Consider the following 15420-nt stretch of genomic DNA (forward strand, 5'->3'; position numbering starts at 1 on the left):
TTGGAGGTCAATGCAGCAATTTCATCTGGGAATCTTTCCTGCTGACAAAAGGCAACTATGGCTGTCTCAGCTTCTGTGAGATTTTTTAAAGACAACTTTTGATTCCCCAGTGAATCTTTGAAGGCTTGCATTTCCTTTGTCACATTCAATAATTGTGCTCCATTAGCACTTGCAAACTGAAGTTCTTTTCTCTTTTTACACAGTTTCAATAGAGCTCTTTTCAGCTTGAGGATCCAAGCAACCGCAACCTTTAATCTTTGCCAGTCTGAGAAAAAAGATATTAGTTGAGAAGTGGCATTTGTGTTGATGATGGTTGCGTTGATTATGGGATTTCTTTTTAACTCTGGGTCATCAGCAGTCACACTGAAATCCAAAGGTGACTTTGGCCACTTTTCTTCAGGTTCCCATAGAAATTCAGGGCTTTCCGTCCATCTTTGTTTCAAAAAACCATCTGCCTTTGTTCCACGAGATGCATCATCTGCAGGGTTTAGAGTCGAAGGAACATATCTCCATTGTGAAACTTCAGAGCTACTCCTAATTGTAGCTATTCTGTTTGCAACGAACGTTTGAAACCTCCGGTCCTCATTTCTTATGTACTTTAAAACTGATGCGCTATCAGTCCAAAAGCAGGCTTTCATTAATGGCAGCTGGAGCTCTGTTTGAAGCATTTTGTCTATTCTGACTGCAACAACGGCAGCAGTGAGCTCTAGGCGTGGAATGGTAACAGGCCTAAGCGGAGCTACTCTTGATTTGCCATACAAGAAAGAAACATGAATCCTTTTATCCGTGCTTTGCATTCTGATATATGTAGCTGTGCCGTAGCCCTTTTCACTAGCATCAGCGAAATGATGCAACTGGGCACAAGCCACCTTCCCAAATCCATCAGGCTTGATGCACCTATTGATCTGGAAATTTGCCAACTTTTCCAGATCTGTCAGCCACTTGTTCCACTTTGCTTGGAATGCTGAAGGTATAGGATCGTCCCAGTCACATTTCATCCGGCATAGTTCCTGTAACAGCAGTTTGGCTGGGAGTATGAGAGGTGCTAGGAATCCTAGGGGATCGTAGATGGAGCTGATTATGGATAGCATACCCCTTTTGGTGGAAGGCTTCTCCTTAACTTTGACTTTAAACTTGAAACTGTCCATCTCGATGCACCACTGCAAGCCTAAAGCCCTGTCCACAGGCAGCTCGTCTTTGGCTAAGTCCAGCTCCTTCAGGGTTTGAGACCTTAACTCCACTGGAATACTTTGAAGTACCTCTCGGCTGTTGCTGATCCATTGGGTTAGAGTAAATCCCCCTCTGCTGCAAATGGTTATGAGGTCCTTAACCATGGCAACAGCATCCTCCTCTAAAGGCAGGCTTTTTAGAAGGTCGTCCATGTAGAAATTTCTGTTGACTGTCTCAATCACATCTGGTGAAAAGTTGGTCTGGTTATCCTCAGCAGTTTTTCTGAGTGCAAAGCAAGCACAGCTTGGGGAGGAAACTGCTCCAAATAAATGCACAGTCATACGATGTTCTTTCAGGTCTTGTTCCAGATTACCTTCAGGCCACCACAAAAACCGCAAATAATCCACATGTTCCTCAGTTACCTGTACTTGATGGAACATGGCCTTTATGTCAGCCATTAAGGCCACGTGTTCTTGTCTGAATCGCATCAGGACCCCTACCAATGAGCTTGTTAGGTTGGGACCTTGCAAAAGTTGACTGTTGAGTGAAACCCCTTTATATTCTGCTCCACAATCAAACACAACCCGTAGCTTATGTTTCCTTGGGTGGTATACACCATGGTGTGGTATGTACCACACTTTACCTTTTGTCGCTAGTAACTGATGCTGCGGTACCTGTTCAGCATAGCCATTATTGATAGCATCAGTGATGAAATTGGTGTACTCTTCACGAAAGCTTGTATTTCTTTGCAGTTTCTTTTTTAAACCAAGGATGCGTTGCATAGCAACAGAGATGTTGTTTGGCATTGTGATATCTTCCCTTCTGAAGGGCAGTTGTAATTTGTAGTGTCCATTTTCAAGTTGAGCAGAGCGTTCCATTATGTCTAGGAACCTTTTTTCCTCTCTTGACATTTCTTCTTGCTCTGTAGCAGATCTTTTGTTGAAGTCGTAGTTATACTGGCTGGTTAACAGCTCCTCTATTCTGTCAACTACAGTCCTATTAGCATGAACCGATGGGCAGCCAGTCACACCATCATTGCAACCTTGTACCGAGCCATTTATGACCCAACCTAGCAAAGTTTTGACTGCGTAGGGCCCATCAGCCTGGCTGTTAACCACCTCCCATGGTTCCATCAGCTTGGATGCATTGGTGCCAACAAGAAGATCCACATCAGCATTTATATGTGGAACTTTAATGTCTTTTAAATAAGGCCATTTAGCTAGTTCCTTTTCACTGATGATGTTGTCTGTGGAAACAGGCATCCCTTCTTGAGTGAACACACAAGGAAGTTGATAGAAACATTTGCCAGTTAATCCTGAAATCTCCAGGTCTTTAATGATGGATGTTGTCACAGTTTTATTATGACCCATAGTGCGAAGATGAATCTGAGCATTTCGTCCTTGAATGTTTAACTTATGTAGAAGCTTTTGTGAGCAGAAAGTGTCTGTGCTCCCTGCATCCAGAAAAGCATATGTTTTAATAATTTTAGTTCCCTTTGAACTCTTCACTTGAACAGGCAAGATGGAAAGAATACCATTATGGTGTCCAGCCCCTGTATGACCACAGGTGGAGGAGGGTTTGCAGCTTACAGAAGATCTCTTGAGGTGGTCCATATCCTTCTGATTACCTTTTTCCTTTTGTCCAATATGCAGAATACTAGGATGCATTTGACTGCAGTGTTTGCAAGTGATGCGTTTATCACAACTCTTACTCAAGTGTCCTGTGTTCAAGCAGCCGAAGCATAAGCCTTTCTCCTTTAGAAAGTCTAATTTTTCCCGGTGTGCCCTTTTTCCTAGTTGATGGCAATGTTCCAATACATGACCATCCTGTGCACAATACAAGCAAGAAGAGTTTATTTTGGTGGAATCCTCTTTATCTTTGCAAGCAACCATTTTGTATCCATCCTTGATAGAAACATGAGTGGCAAAGATGTTTCTTTTCAACTGTGATTTCATTTGAGAATTGCTTGGTCTCATTATTCCTTTAACAGGCGGAGTGTCCTGAATGACCCCAAAAACCGGGTCGGAAGTAATCCTGATCTGCTGCTCAATGAAGTCAACAATGTGTGGAAAACGTGCCCTTTGACCAGTTCGTTCAAGGATTTCATTTGCCTTTGTTCTCCACTTTTCTCTGAGTTTATAGGGAAACTTCTGAATCAGAATCTTCATGTTAGCTGGCATGTTTAATTCCTCCAAGTATCGTAACTCCTCCATAGCATTGCAGCACTCATGAAGGAAAAGTCCATATGCTTTTAGCGCTTTAACATCCTCACTTTTGATACTTGGCCAGCTGGTGACCTTTTCCATATAAGCTGCAGTTATGTTGAACTCATTTCCAAAATGTTCCTTGAGCAACTGCTTGGCTACAGCATATCCCTTTTCTGCTGTCATGTGAAGACAACTGCGTACCATGCCTCTAGGTTGTCCTCTGGTGTATTGCTCCAGGTAATACAGACAGTCTCCTTTACAGCTGGTCTTTGCCTCCACACAGTGCTCAAAGGCTTTCATAAATGAATTAAATTGAAGTGGATCTCCATCATAGGTAGGGATTTCCCTATGCGGTAGTAACTGGGCTGTTTGCATTTTAACGAGAAGAGCTGTTATGTCATTTTGTTGTTTCAACACACTGTAGAGGTCTCCTGTTGGGTTGTTTTGACTTTGTAGAGGTGAGGTGTCTTGAGTGACAGTTGGGTTTGTAGGCAACGTAAAAGAAGGGGGTACAGGGCTTGTGACATAAGATGACCTTGTTTGTAACACAAAAGGCTTTGATACAGTGTCACCTGTACAAGCTGGGCCGTGGCGGTCATAGGCTGCACTTGGAACAGATGCAACTTCTTTAACCACCAAAGGCTCAGCTTGTTTTTGCGGCGGCTGAAGAAATACGTGCTGCTGTGAAGGCTGGGAAGCAAATGGTGGCGCATGAGGATTGAGCAGAGTAGGCTTGACCTTGGGCTTGGACCCCTTTTTGACATAAGACTCCATTCCATCAGAATTCTTGGAAGCCATGCTGCAACTGCTACTGCCCTGTAGCACCGTTAGCTTCGCATTAGCAACAGCTATTTTGGTTTCCAGCTCAAGTTGTTCTTTTTTCCTCTTTAACAAATATTCCTGTTCTTCCAGAGCATGCTTTTCCTTTAAAGCAGCAGCACAAGCCAAGAGTGCAGCCCTTTCTGCCTCTGCTCGGATGCGTTCAGAAGCTGTGGATGATTTACTGCTAGAAGAAGAATTTGTAATTGAGGAACCCATTCGATGCCGTTTTTTCCCAGAAACTCTTAAAGAAACATTTGAGATGCTGTCATGAGGTTCAATTTGAGGTTCCTTTTCCTCACTAGCATCACCTGCATCTTTATGTTGAACTTCATTGCCACTTCCAATATTAACATCCGTTTCCTTAGCAGGAGTGGCAGAAGTTTCTGCATTCTCAAAGTCATTTGGTTTAACAGGTTCACCTTGAATTTGTACCACATTTTGTTCAGCATCAAATAACACAGCTGTGCAACCTTGAGATTCAACCAACCATTTCTGAGTATCAGCAACAAAATCATGGACATTCAACATTTTAGCTTGATACCATACTTCATGTTTTTGTGCTTCATCAACAGGCAATAAATCCAACAACACTTTGTGTACCTGATGTGTTTCTTCAGACAAACACAGAAACACTTTAAATTCATTTTGAACCTCATTTACACACTCTTTATTTCCTTTTAATGCAGTAATGCTTCGTCTTAATTTAGAAAGTTTATTAAATTTGGTCTTTCTTTCATATTCTAAATGACTTATTTTCTCCAAGAAAGCCTTGGCTGTTAATTTAACCTCTCGTTTTTTCTCTGTCCCACCATGCGCTATTGAAGCATTTTCACGCACATTATAGTTAAGTTCACTCGGCAAAGTCAGATCAGTTCTGTTCTCTTCTGCCATGCCGGCCAAATGTCAATTGTTTGTTTATAAACGCGCGACACGGATACTTTGTATCAACGCAGACGTCACATATCGACGTGGCACATTTTACGGCGATAGCACAACTGCTACCAATGCATTGGTTTTACGCTGATACGAGTGTGCACACAAATCAGAATGGCCATTCATAAGCAGCGCTGAACCACATACCCCAATGGTGCGTTGGCCGGCATATGATGCTCCGATGTCCGCTACTGGAAATCCCGGTTGCTCCAATAGCTTGATCCGGTGTCACCTGTGCAGCTTCCGGACACCTGCTGCTGCGACGGCTCCAGTGCAGCTCAGTTCCCGCTGCGTGCCACTGCAGGTACTTCCATTAGCTCCTTTAGCTTGTTCCTATGCAGCCTTCTTCCTGGCGCTTGTCGCTGCGATTAAACTAGGAAGCTCTAATAGCCCACTCCAGTGCGACGTCTTGCAATGCGAAACGAGTCTGGCTTATTCCAAACGAGGCAGTTTTTTACCTAAAATGTAGCTTCTAAGTACCACTAAATGCTACCGGTTGATGACTGATAGATTACTTTCTTACGTGAATTCAATAAGACTCATGCTCCCACTCTCATTATAAGATGAACATTTATTTGTCTTCTGAACCCAGTAAAAAACTGTTCGCCTCCTTAATCAACACCTGAATGACAAACAGTTGACCTTAAATAACCTCAGCCACAGGCAGAACACCCAAACTATGAAAACACCACCCTCTAGTGGTTGGGGGTAAACTTAAATGAAACATGGCTCCTACTGATGTTGATATATACAGTAAATGAACATACTTTCCAGAAGGCCAACAATTCACTAAAAATGTATTTTTTTTTTTTATTGGTCTCATGAAATATTCTAATTTGTTGAGATGAATTGGTGGGTTTTTGTTAAATGTGAGCCAAAATCATCACAATTAAGAGAAACAAAGACTTAAACTACTTCAGTTTGTGTGCATTGAATTTATTTAATACACGAGTTTCACAATTTGAGTTGAATTACTGAAATAATTAATGATCAACATCCAGAAACGTAGCAAGGAGATTGGTAAAATAATCCATGTAACATCAGGGGTTCAATTGTAATTTTACAAAGCTACGAGAATACTTTTTGTACACAAAGAAAACAACAGAAATGACTTTATGCAACAATTCGTCTCCTCCGCATCCCCTGAACGCAAACAGTGTACGCTACACCTATGCCAGTGTGTATGTGACCTGTTTACAGTAGACATGCACACACTTGTTTAAAACACTTGCATTTTCACTTGCACTTTCAGGGTAGTTTTTGCACAGTTTTTACCTGTAGTAAAACTTAATCATTTTAATTCAATCAGGGCAAATAAAAGAGAGTAAAATGTCAATCTGATTTTTGATGATGACAGGGCCTGGATGAATATTCTCTTCGCTGTAGTGACAGGCCGTCATTTGCCACACATCCAGAATATAAACACCAACATCCTGAAAAGCCCAATGCAGAACTCTGTTCAACTGTAGAGAATACCAGTCACTGCCAAAAATATCCTGTTATGAACAGAAAAACAACATCAATCCTAAACTCATAAGAACAGAGTGTCCCTTCTTGAACATGGACATGGTACTGTATAGGCTTACCTTATAGCCAGTGTTGACAGTCTTGATTATAACGGTAGTGTCAGGCGCCCGCTGTAACAATTCCAGAACAGATTTGCGGATCCTCAACACTCTACGGGTGTAGAAATCCAGAGGGTACGTGGTGAAATGAGGTCCCAGATTGAATATAAAGACCGTGTGAGGTCCTCCAGCCTGGTCATCGATCTCATTACTGATGTAGTGCAGATTAGCAACTGCTGTTTTTAGAGTGCGCAGAGGAACACCGTGAGCCCTCCAGTGTAAGTCAATGTTGTTCTCCACATCCACTGCTATGAGCGGCCCTGACTGATATTGGACATACAGGTTCATCTGCTTCAGGTCTAAAAACAGCGACACCAACAAATATGATCCCACAATTACTGTACACACTGTATATAATGTATAGTTAACCAACAGGTAACTTTCTATCTCACTTGGCACTGCTTTCACAAAGAACTCAAACCACTGTCTCATAGTAGAGTCTCCCATCATGTAGATGTGTTTGTCTTTCAGGCACGCTGTTGTTGTTTGGGTGGTAAAATGGCGGTGCTACAGACAAAAGATGTCCACACATCATTCAAGTAAAAGCCAGCTGGAACTGGAGTGTGTAAACCAGGACGACATTTCTCTGTTACATCTGCAGGACGAGTAAAGGGAAACAGTAATTCATGTAAAAACCTATGAGTTTGCTAAATTGCATCTAAACTGCTTACTGCATTGTGGAAGTGTCAGAACATTAATTCCTCTCACATTTCCCAGCATCTCTGCACCCCAGTAATCTACTATTCCTCTGTGTTAAACTATTGACCAACATACCAGTAATTTGATTTCCATGGGAATGAACAATTTTGATGATGCTTTCATCTCCATTGATACCTTTGTTAGTTTGCCTCCTGACAAAAAAAAACATGTTTCTGTTTCATACTGCTTTCCATCAATGCATTAAATAAATCAAGTATAAAGTCAATCAAAAATCCTTTCATCTTACATAAGCATCTTTTCCTCACTAGTCAGATGGTTTCTATAACCGCCCATAGAGTGGTACACAAGGGCGCTGCATGGCAGCGATTTGGGTCTCTTGCATCGCCATGTTTCTTGAGTACGGGGATCGTTGTATTCACAGCAACAGTCTCCAGTTCCCATACGCTCTAGTCCATTCTTGTCCCACTTCACATTACATGTCACTGTTTCTCTCAGCCTGATCTTATTTGCACCTGGTCCCTCATAATATCCATTAAAGTACACTCTGTCAGAGTCAGTATCTCTGTGACGCTTCAGGACCTGCACAGCTTCACTGGAGTGAATTAGACGCACAGCCACTTGGGCCTCGCCGACCCACGGCAGTAGGAAACGCACAGAGTAGGAGCCGTTCAGCAGGTCCACCACCTCCCCAAACACACTGGCCTGAGACAAAGGAACATTCTCAGTACAACAGAATTTAAATACAACAGCTAAGTAGTTCTAGTAAAATAATGTGAACAATCACTGACCTTAGTTTCAGACCAGAACAGCTTGGCTTGAAAAAAAGTCTTGAATGTATTGTCAAAGTCCTTCGCGTACACCGTAACAAAAAGTTCCTCACCAATTTGGTAGCTCTCTTTCAGGTTCTCAATGATGAATGTGGTGTGGGCTGAACTAGTACTCATGGACACATCTGTGATTGATCTGTCAGGCTCTGGCCAGTAAACAGCCTGCTGTAACCTGGAGTAGGCATCTGAGCTGATTCCAAATTCAGAGTAAAAAGAGCTTATTTGGGTCTGAGACTCTTCTGAATTGATCGCTGTTGGAGAGATGGAGTTTGAAGAGATCTGGCATTCTTCACGGGGCCAAGACAAAAAGCTGGGCCGTTTTTTTTCCTTCATTTCCGAAACAAAACAATACAATCTACAAACACACAGTAGATGGTTAATATGCTTGTTTGAATTTGCTTGTTTTGTATTTTTCAATAAAAAGGCTGATTGAAATGAAGGCTGAAGAAAAGCCTTGCAAGCTATGACTATGTGGTTGGGCCTGAAAAGTGCAGTCATGAGTTTGGGCCAACCATTCACACAACTTTAACTAAAAACACTAGCACTTTAATACCACGCAAATTGTAAAAGATCTCAAGACAATTTTAGCCTTGTGTGTACTAAAATGCCTTAGGACCAACACAGCTACAGTAACAGCAGCCTATGAATATATTTTTTCTTGAACTCACCAGAAGACACATGACTACCACCAGTAGACACAGAAAGAGCCCAGTAGAAAGCTTCCGTAAACATGATCTTTCCTTGTGAACTGTAAAAGCAATTGTAGAGTCTGCTTAGGATCATTGATGATCGTTTAGGATTTACATTGTAGAGAACCTTTTAGCCTTTTGACATTTGCATATAAATTACAGACATGGCCTTACGTTCTACATTTATATGGGTGTTTAATGGTCTATGGTTCCCTCCTTGCTCTCACGAAGATGCTAAGCAGATCGACTCTTGTCTCCCCATTGGACTTCAAAGGCATTCCATGAGGGAGGCAGTCACCAGCACCAAGCACCTCAGATCCTTGGTGGCTGGCAGACTATTCCCAATACACATAATGCACACACATAGAAACCTTTTTCTTTATTTAGACTATATTTAACCAGTTATAAATGTACTTGGTATATGCATGTGTTGCTTGTATGTTTCTACACTATATTAGCCCAGTTACCCCTCGTTATTGGTACTAGTTAATCTCTAAATGCGTATTTTCAATGTATGAATGTATCTCTGGTTTAATACCTTCTAAATGTTTCATTCTTGGTATCAAAACGATCTGCACTTTATTTTCTGAACAATGGTGTACACCATGTGATTAGAAAATGCATCATACTGTTTTTACTATATTGTGGGTAAAACTGCATCAATTCCCCAGGCCAGCAATAAACATTCAAATGGGCTATAAACGGAGACAAAGAGAAGTTCTCCCACTCAAAAATCCAAACTTTGTATTGGCCAATTCACCCAAAGATGGGTGTGGTAGGGAAACTATCAAAAGACCCTAACACCAACCCATCCATGCTCAAACCCTTCAAGACACTCTCCAGGACTCATCCTTTGAGTCAATTTTCCGGTAGTTTATCTTCAGGTAACTTTGTCGACTCGCTGTGGATTTTCCTATCTTCGAACGAACTAGAGAAAACCTCCAGAACGCCTAAAAGAATTCATCGAGAACTTCCATTGTCTACCGCATCAGGACTCTTGTTCAGTAACAAAGCCAATGCAAGTAATCTTTACAACTATTTAGATGCGTGTTTAAGTTGAGCCCCTTTTTAAGGTGATTTTGCTTCTCTGATGATTCTCATGTGGTCGCTGGTTAACTGAGGCTAAATACTGCCATTCTTGCCTTCTCTCTCTCTCTTTTCTCACTTTCTTTCTCTATGTATATGTACATGTGTTTTGCTTAGTTAGTTGTATGTTAGCTGCAGTTCCATTTATTAAATTGCATATATTCACAATTGATTGTCTCAGTGTGCTGCTCACAATTTGAAGTCACTGAATATTTGATCTTGCTATATGCTACATTTTGAGTTTACTACAAGTTAAGTTACTGCTAGTACTGACTGAAGTAGGAAAGTTATTCTTTCTTGGCCAGAAAGTAACCTTTCTTAGAATTGATGAATGATTATACTGTCTATTCGTTGGACGAACAGATCAAATAATTGTAACGTTAATTCTGCTACAGTTAATTCTAAGATCTGATTAAAATATTCATACTTAATTATAACCAGTTATAATTAATCATAAATATTTCCCTTTTGAGCTAATATGCTACACAATATTGCAAAATTCCACAGGTACAGTACTTATATATCTACATACAAATGGTCAAGTTAAAAAAATAAAAAGGCTATTTAATGTTAATAAGACTGAATTAATATTTTCTGTTTATTATAATTGTCCTCCTACATAATTGACACATTGTTTTCCTGTTTAACACTGTAAAGTTGCTTTGACACAATCTGTATGGTATAAAGAACTATAGAAATAAAGGTGATGTGACCTGACTACAGTACACTGCAAGCCAACACTGTAAAATGGCAGTAAAGATATATTGTAGCAAGGCAACATTTAACACTTAAAAGTTGTACAGAAATCATAGAATAAATTTGTACTATGATTCAGCTTTATCTGTCGACGGTTATTAAATAATTTAACTAAACTGTCAAAATACAATTTTAAAAGATATAGCAAACAGTTTCAATATTTTACAATAATGGCACTTCAAAAATGATCATTATTAGAAATATTAATAAGAATAATATGTGGGCAGTGTGCCAACATATGGCACAGTTGTGCTTTGGGTGTCCTGAGTTCAAGTCCTGCCTTGTGGACCTTTCCTGACCCTGTCTCCCCCTCTCTGTCCCACTCACTTCCTGTCATATCTCCACTGTCCTTTCACGAAAAAAAATGTAAACACATACACACAAATTGCTGAAATAAGACCCACAATTCTAGCTTATGCAAAAACTTGAAGAACAAAGAATAATCAGTGTAATAAAGTGAACCATTTAAATTTAGTACAAAAACAACTGCTGTCTGTGTTTGTGTGAGTGTGTACTGTATTCAGTGACTAGCTGTGTTGCCATCTGTTTTATTGGTCATAAAATCTACAATGTTGCTCACGTTCACATGCCACTTATCCTGAAACATTAAAAATGTGAATGGAGTGTATTATACTGACGACATCACCACAACTCTTTTCTGACCTGTCAAACTGACAGCTTTACAACTAACCAGGTAACCAGCCAGGTAACAAATTATTTTAAGTTGACTCAACAAATTGTTTTTTATAGTGTACATAGTCATTGTGAACATGCTAAACAATTGCAGTCTAAAAGTAAATGCACTGTTCTTCGCCTTACCATGTTCATCTAGGGGGGGAAAAGATGACGACATACACACACTATTATGTGCAAGAAAGTGTTAAGCAAATAAACTGAAATATTTAGAAATAACTTACAGTGTTGTAGACGACTTTCAATATCTGTTTTATTCGTTGAGGGCATGTTTTTAAAAGTATGCAATTGTTAAGTCCAATGCCGTTTTCATTTGGCACCTAATGTTTCTAGTTTGTGTGTTTCAACTTTCCTGGTTTTGGCCCTTTAGTTTTTTCCTTTAGTTGGGGGTCCCACCTACACACTGGAGTATGTGCCAGTCCGATTAAAGCTTTGGCTCATGAGTTAACATGATTCCCCTTGTGATAATAAGGGGACTCTAGGGCTAGGCTTTATCTTTCACTCACAGCTTGAAGATGTAAACCCGTCCGACGTTCTGTCTTCCATTAAAAATAAACTGCATCTATGCAGGTCCAGCGTGGTCCCCAAACAGTTTTATTTATTATAAATAGCCTAAGGTTATCAGGTAACTGTATGTCCAGTATATAGCTAGCCTACAAATAAGCGACATATATTTATTTATTTTAAAATGAAACCCAGTAGCTTATGTGCAAGGACAAATACACAGGCCTTCACGATAAAATGGAGAGTGTTACACTCAGTGATGGGAATTCCGTTCCTTTTTAGGGAGAATAAACAAGTCGTATTTTTCGGCGCACAAACGGTAATTTAGAAGCACCTTTGGCATTTAGAATTGAGCCAAATCTAGCAATGTTTTGACCCTCCCTTCTAAATATTAGCAGGGGCACGGCCAATTAATACACACAACAAATTTTTCTCATTGAGAGATTTATTCATGAAGGAATAATTATTATTGCAGTCATCCATACACCGCGTACAGTTTGTATGAGGCGCATTAAATTTTACGGTGAGCTTTTATGCGGCTTTGATGCGTCACAGGAGATGCAGGCCACTTCACAAATCTCAAACTGCTTTTATGATGCACAATTAATGTAAACACAGAGATGTCTTAAGAAGGATCTGATGGATTTATAAACTTTAATTAAAGCTGACATCAGTTTTAAAATTAAAATGCTAATCCTACTCTTGGCATTGAAAATACAAAGCCTGTACTAGAAATTGTAAAACATTGGGAATCATTTAAAAAACGATTACACATTTTATTTGTCATTGACATTTATATGAGCACATTATCTGCTGAGCAGCAAATCGTCCAGCATGATTGGTCAGTCATCTCTCCATACTCTTGTTTTCTTGACCCAGGATCAGATAAATCTGTTTCCTGCAGCTTGTGTTAGATGCAGGGTTGCCAAAATTGGTCTGATTTTAAACTGTTGCGAAGGGTTGAGTTTCCCACATTTTGCATTCTACCTGTGATAAAACTGTGCAAGATATTAAGTTTTGTGATGGCTGCAGATAGGAAGCCTTTTAGCTCTGCACAATCTGCACATATGACACACTGTGACTGTAAATATACATTTCAGGACAGGTATAGAAATGAAATATTTTGATTTTTGATATGGGACATGGTCATTGTGCTAGTTTGGGGGCTTTTAACTACCCTTAACCCCTTGAATAAATTAAATAAATTCAAATTACAATATTTTATAAGATTTCACTAAAAACAGCAAATTTGGGGGAATAGACTAGTATTTGTAAGAAGTTGTTTTGAAGCATTTATTGCATATTTATCAATAAAATCATTAAAAAATATTAATCTCTACTCCACCAAACTAATCAGGGAAAAAACAGATTTGTGAGCTGGTAATATGTATTGTTTATTCCAAATGACATCTGGGGAGGTTTGTTAAATCTTGCCTTCTAACAACAGTCCCTCCTGCTGGTTGAAACTGGAACAGCTGGTTATTTAAATGCCCTAAACATAAAACGAGGGCTTCAAAGCAAAGAATTAAGTTTAGCGGTAGCAATTCTAGCAATTTATAGCACTTGGAGAAGTTATAAAACCTATTTTATTTGTGAAACGTGTTCCATCTTCAAAAGATTATAGATTAAGTGGTTTTCAACTTCCGATGTCTTCTTTAACTTTTGTACCTTAGGTTGATCGTAGCCGGTATAAAGGTGCCAAAGTGGACACGTATGTTCAACTTGCAGCCGTAAGCAATGATGTCTTTGTGGACAACACGTTTTCATTGCAATATTAAGATGCAAATGATATTTTCTGAAAGGTATAATGTCCCTTTCCTAAAGAGAGATTTGTTTCCTTTCAAATTTAAAAACATAAAAGATTTTATGTAAACCATGTGTTTTTAAAGAAACTCGCACATGTATTTTTTCTTATTTGGAGAAAACTGTGATATTTGGATGCAGTTTTTTGTTTGCATGTTATTGCCCGCACACCTAGCTTTTAAACACACTGGATTATATAGATATGATTGAATTATTATTTAAAATATTATTTGAAAATATCAAGATGACAGGGTAGACCAGCTGATAACGGGGTGGACACATAAAGCAGAACACACAAGGCATGACAAAATATGACAATTAAACATTTATTCATCTTTAAAATAATAATAATAATAATAATAATAATAATAAATAATATAATTACATTCTCAATCACACTGATCCAACCCCCCGCCCCCAAATCATTTCTGTTTTAGCAATATTAAAGGGTTAATCCACCCCTAAATTAAAAATGTTGTCCTACTCACCCCCATGTCCTTCCAAACTCATAAAAGCTTTGTGCGTCTTCGGAACATAAATTATTTTTTTTAGAATCTATTTTCTGGCATTTTTTGCCTTTTTTGGCTTGTTAAGTGATGATGTAATGCGTCCATTGAACGCACCAATGAACGGTGTTTCCGGGTCCAAACCCCAACTCATTTCACTTGAGAATACTACCTCAGCAGCCGTTTATGAGCACTGTTTATTCATATTAAATGTTTTAAAATCTACGGGGTACACCATGCTTACAGTTTGGACCTGTAAGTCACGGAAGAGGTGACGCTTGACATCAGACTTAATAAGCGAATTGTGACAGGACAGAAATGACAGGAAGTGAAGTGGGAGAGAGAGAGAGGGTGGGATCGGGAAAGGTCCTTGAGTCAGGATTTGAACACGGGACGCCCGGAGCGCAACGGTGCTGTATGTCGGCGCACTGCCTACAAGGCTATCGGCGCCAACTAAATTAAGATATTTTTGATGCATTTTGACAGCTCTCTGACCTTTTACACAGACAGCAATGTATTTAACACGATCAACATCCAGAAACGTAGCAAGGAGATTGGTAAAATAAATCTGTAACATCAGGGGTTGAACCATAATTTTACGAAGCTACAAGAATATTTTTTGTACGCAAAGAAAACAAAAGTAATGACTTTATTCAGCAATTTGTCTCCTCTGCAGCACCGTCCCATTTTGGAGAGTATCCCCTGAATGCAAATGGTGTATGCTGTTTTGTGTCAACTGTACCATGCAGAGACGGAGGAGATTTTCTTTGAATCTCTTTGCTTGCAGCGGGCTTGCTCTCCCATATTGAGATCATGGCTCTGCGCTCCTTCAGATATTACGTGTGCGCGGCAGTGCGCTCTCAAACTTTGTCCTGTGTATGCGCAAATAAGTGCTTATTGTAAACAAGTATTTATTAAATCATTTTATTTAGTGAAGCACAGCCCTCATAGAAAGAATGTGTGTTAGTTTCTAAATAATGTATTTGCAGTACATGCGTTTCACTTCGCAAGATTAATGTTGTGTAGTGAATTTATCAAACGCAGCATCCAACGGACTATACTCTAGAAAAAAATAAAACAGTATAATTAATGACTGAGTAATGAGAATGAAATAATTGAAAATGTTTTATGTCAACTTA

General features: G+C 39.5%; 1 pseudogene; it reads right to left on the reverse strand.

The window, feature by feature from the left end:
- Positions 1-5883: 5883 nt before the first annotated feature.
- On the reverse strand, positions 5884-11848 carry LOC127159106 (NXPE family member 3-like; annotated as a pseudogene).
- Positions 11849-15420: the final 3572 nt, after the last annotated feature.

The sequence above is a fragment of the Labeo rohita genome, unplaced genomic scaffold (genome assembly GCF_022985175.1).
Source record: "Labeo rohita strain BAU-BD-2019 unplaced genomic scaffold, IGBB_LRoh.1.0 scaffold_191, whole genome shotgun sequence".
NCBI classification, from domain to species: domain Eukaryota; kingdom Metazoa; phylum Chordata; class Actinopteri; order Cypriniformes; family Cyprinidae; genus Labeo; species Labeo rohita.